The sequence below is a fragment of the Suricata suricatta genome, chromosome 10 (assembly GCF_006229205.1).
Source record: "Suricata suricatta isolate VVHF042 chromosome 10, meerkat_22Aug2017_6uvM2_HiC, whole genome shotgun sequence".
Classification (NCBI taxonomy): domain Eukaryota; kingdom Metazoa; phylum Chordata; class Mammalia; order Carnivora; family Herpestidae; genus Suricata; species Suricata suricatta.
Genome location: NC_043709.1, coordinates 130,127,462 through 130,132,374, shown reverse-complemented (window position 1 = coordinate 130,132,374; position 4,913 = coordinate 130,127,462). Strand labels below are relative to the sequence as shown.

General features: G+C 39.3%; 1 non-coding gene across 1 annotated transcript; it reads right to left on the bottom strand.

Moving 5' to 3' along the window:
* Nucleotides 1-647: 647 nt before the first annotated feature.
* LOC115305887 lies at nt 648-831 on the bottom strand. The gene has a single exon (XR_003915075.1). It is a non-coding gene; the product is annotated as a U2 spliceosomal RNA (small nuclear RNA).
* Between the last annotated feature and the right edge of the window lie 4,082 nt (nt 832-4,913).

The window sequence follows — 4,913 nt, the reverse complement described above, 5'->3', positions numbered from 1 at the left end:
TGTCTTTATTAGACCATAGATCAATCTGTAGCAATGAATACAATACTTGAGTCTAATGGCATCACTAATGTATACTGTTGTAGTAGGGCTTTATGAATGATGAGGAATTAAAGGTAGGTTTGTTTCACAAAAAGAGATCTAATTTTCTTTACAGATCACATTTCTGACAAATGACAAATGTCTAGATACTATAATAACTAAAAGAAATCTAACTTGAGACTGGTTGAAGTCTCTTAAACTAGCAACAAAGGGATGTCCTGACCAATATATTTAATTATTTCTTCTTCTGTCATCTGCATTCCAACACCTATCTTCTAACTCTTTTTTGGGGGAACAAGGGGTGACACAGGGAAGCAGTGGAGACACCGAGAGAGAGGGGGTGGTTGGGACTTCCCTAAAGCAGATGCAGAGTGGTGCGACTGAGTCTGGTGGCTGCAAACACACAGGTCAGCTGACACGTGATGGTGGACACGTGCGCCCCACGTGGAAGGCAGGCCTTAGGTGGTCACGGGGACCCTAGAGCTTGGCTTCTTGGCTTCCTGCCTGGCCTCTGCTGGAGGACCACAAGGAAACCACTCCGTCTCCTCCTCTGGGCTTCAAAACCCAGGGCCGGCATGCCCTTTGCACTAATCCTGTTGCCCCTGAGGGGGCCACACATCGTTCCTGGAAGTAATACCAGGTCTATGCATAGAGTGACTGAAGCAAGCCCCTGTTCTAGCTCCCCACTCCAAAATCCACTTACTATATTGTCCTCAGACAGAGGATGTATCAGATATTAAACTAGTAAAACAGATATTACACTCGATCTTAGGCAAAAGGTGGGGAAACAATGATCTCCCAATTCTTAATTCCAAATTCAAACAGGTCAATCTTAGCTTACAAAGTCTACAAAGTACACATGTCTAAGCATGCTTCACTATCTCAAGAGCACCTCTGTCTGATAGATATTTCTGTATAATCAACTTGTTCACCTTTACTGTAAGTATATTAGGCAAATGAGAGGATAGGAACTCCATGGATTCTGGTTTATCTTTGCAAGATATTTGTAACAGATGCGATTGAAGACTCTTTCACAATGCCTAAATTAGTCAAAGCGACTGTCACCCAAAGTTGTTCAGGAGTGGGTTTTTTAAAACAAATCAGTTGAAATGGCAAAATGATTCTCCAGTGTTGTAGGTCTGTGGACTTAGTATGGAAATTCTCTGTAGCAGACAAAGATTGTTGAATTTCATTAAACAGGAAGATATTGGGGAGTCTTCACTTTGACTGTCTCAAAGTGCTCCTTAAAAAATGATATTAGTAAGTACAACTTTGACTTTAGGACCTTCAAGTCTGGAGTTCTGCTATTGTTTACAGTCAGGGAAGCTCCAATCAGAGTAACCTTTTTGCCCATAACTATATATTCTGGACAAAACATAAAGAACTAACTATGCAAGGGCATTGGAAGGAAGCCCAGAGCAGACAGATCCAGGAAGCAGGTTGACACAGAGAGAAGGGAACTGTGTGGTGTGAGTTTCCTTTTCTTATGTTTTTGAGACCATTGGCAGTCTCCAGTCTCCATCATGCTCTGCGGTTACAATTCTGTGGAAACCCCACAGCAGTCCTGGCTTGAGGAATGAGTTGAGAATTTTCAGCAACCAGAGCTGCTGGGAAATGAGAAGGTAAAGGAGAGAGCCAGATTTTTGTGTACAGCCTTATAGTTCGTTATCATGACTGATAGAGGACTCTGGCACAGCCGGTCACACTATGGGGAAAATGTGCTGCAGCGAACTAGAGCTAAAGATTATAAATCAGTGTAATACAATCTACACATTGATTATGGTCCAATAGCTAAAATATATAGTACTTCATATGCTGAGAGAAATTCAATCCTCTCTTTTTAAAATACAAAAGATGTGTAAAGATGAAAGATTTTAGGAACAGACTTCTGATTCTATAACTATAATTAATCTTTTTCCATCTGGTAGAGTGATGTGGAAACACCACTTTTTTAAGGGGATGGTCTTGCCAGTTTAATGACTAGTAAACTGTTGTTGCATAAGACTTTAAGAAGAAGATATTTCTTTAAATAGTCTGTCACTCTTCTCTTCATACATCTAATATCAACACACTGATGATCTGGGCTGAGAAGCTCTGTTTGAATTTCTATCCTGATTTCTCTCACAGGTCTTGAATTTTTTTTTCCACTGACTGACTTGTCCAAGGAATTCATCAGATGGTACCCATCTCTGTAATGGAACTGCAACTCTACTTCCAAACTTGATTAAATTACATTTCTTTCAAAGCTTCTCTGTTTTTCACATCACCAGGTGATTTATGCCTCTGGTTAATATACAAGTCACCTTCCTCCATCAGGTGGCTGGCACCTACATGGAGATTTATCCCAGTTAAGTACATAACAAATACTTAACATAGTTACATGAATGAACGAACAAATGCATCATTAAATTTCCTACAAAAGAAAAGCAGGTCATGCTAAAGAACCCAGAAAGGAAGTTATTTCACTGGTCAGAATTTTCTCTGCTAGATACAGGTATCAGATTTAGCTTTAAGATAGCCTATCAGGAGAGATTTGGAGTATTCTTTGCCTCCTTTTCTTTGGTCTTCATGGAAACAACAATGCCAAGTTTCCCATCTTACTGAGGGAGAGACAACAGGCTGAAGGCACACAGATTGGAGTTTAAATTTTGGTTCCGATGCTTATCAACAGAACCTTCTACAAATGTCTGACCCTTGCAGAGCATGTCTCCTAGGTCTGTGAAGAGAATGGATTGCTCTGGGGACTAAAAGGGACAAAAAAAAAAAAATGGAGCACTTCTAATCAAGTAATACATGGGACACAGTAATAACTGTAACAGTCTTGTTGAGTTTTCCTATGGGTTAGGCATGCTACACACATCATTTCAGAGAATGCCCACAGCTGGTAGGGACTATCTTTAAATTCACGTTACAGAAAAAAACAAAAACTTAGAGAGTAGTTATTTGCCAGCCAGATTGCTGTTATTGGGCTGCAACGTCAGGGCCCGTCACTATTTTTCCACGCCACCTCCTTACATGGTAGCAGGAGTTGAAAGTAGTTATCACCAACATCATCACAGTTTTTGGTATCTTACTTATGAAGCCGTTGGTTGTCACTGATTCTTGGTTTAAAAGAGGACTCTAATCAGCTTCATAGCATTTGGGAGACTGGGGATTGGGAAATGTTTAAAGTTGTCATTGACCAAAAGTTTGTTCTGATCTCTCAGTGATGACATGGCCTTCGTGAAGTTGACAAGACCTATCTGTCCACAACACACAAATCAGAGGACTGTTTTGTTTTTCCCTGAAGTACTGTTGTCTTAACTGCTCGCTAACTCCACAATCTAAGAATTTATGCCTGTGTGGGTCATTAAGATGTTTAGAATATGCTTAAATCAATAAAGATAAATGTTCCTTGGAGTTTGGGAGTTAACTATATTCGGAACATGGCTTGTTTTTAAGATCTCATCCAAAACCAAAACCAAAACAAACAAAACAATCTCCCTCTCTCTCTCTGTCTCTCTCTCTCTCTCTCTCTCTCACACACACACACACACACAAACACACACACACACACACACGCACACACACACCAAAAAAAGACTGCCAAAAAACAGTGTTAACTACACGACACTGTCACCTTGGAAACAGTAGGGGTTGAGTCAGTGATGGTAATATTTGTGATCTTGGCTCCAGGATGTCTAGTTTTATCTGATAGACTGGATACCCCCATAAAGGGCTGCCCTCCCACTTCACCTCTGCTTGGTAAATGCATATAAAATAGTATATCCTGAAAAGCGACATTTTTTAGAGACATTGCCATTCGCTGGCTTTAAGGATTGCCTGATGGAAGACAAGCTCCTGCCCTTTAACTCCACCCCCATGCTCAAAGGCTGGATCCATCAATTTTCTCTTTCCATGAAGATGTCTGAGATGTCTCTTGAACTAATTTATGTTTCTGTTCTTATTTGGCAATTTACTTTCCTGGTTTAACATCACAAACAAACAAAAACAGCATTTCTGGAAATTCTCCCCTATCCTTATTTTATTATTATCTCTTAAAGTTTGCTTCGCAGATCTAAATATTTTGTACTTCTTTATCAGATGAGCCAATGCCTTCTTAATTTTGAATGTGCCTTGGTGGGAGCATTTCCTGTCACCTTTAAAAGCTCAGTGAGTTGTGTTTTAGTGCTTTTTGTGTGTTAGATGTGGAAATTGAAAATATTGAGATTAGGAAGAGACTCCTGTAACCTTAGATTTCTAAAAATAAATACTATGAACTAAAAATCATTAAGAGCTCAAGACTATGGGACTGTTTTCAAATTTGAAAGGAAGTCCTAGACTGGCTTCTAAGGGGTGGGTTTCTAGTTTAATTATAATTGTGAGTACCTTCTCCGGAACACTGTTGATTAAATTTACAGTATTATTTATCTACTATATAGGCTCCGTTAAGCCAGGCAGGTAAAATATATCACTAAGAAGTTTCTGAATTTTAATCTTGCAATTTGCATCTGACATGTCGATAATGTGACTAAATTAAGCAGTGCTTCATAGTTCCGGTGTTTACGTCTGCAGCATGATTTCACTGTAGTATGGATAGACTTAATAGGTTGTTAAGAAGAGAGTGGAGAGACATTGTTGAACTTTGCAAATAGTAGAAGGAATATCCCTGAGCTTCCTCTCTAGGGTATTTTAGTTTATTTGGCTATAGAAGAATTATTTCAGATGTTGTTAGATTTAAAATGTTTACGTCCATATCTTAAGGCTCAAAACTGTGATTTATCTGGCAGTTCTTGTGAGTAAAAGGGTATTTCTTTTTTTAAAAAAAGTGTTTATTTTGAAAGAGAGAGAGAGTGAGCGAGCACAGGGGATGGGCAGAGAGAGAATCCCAGGCA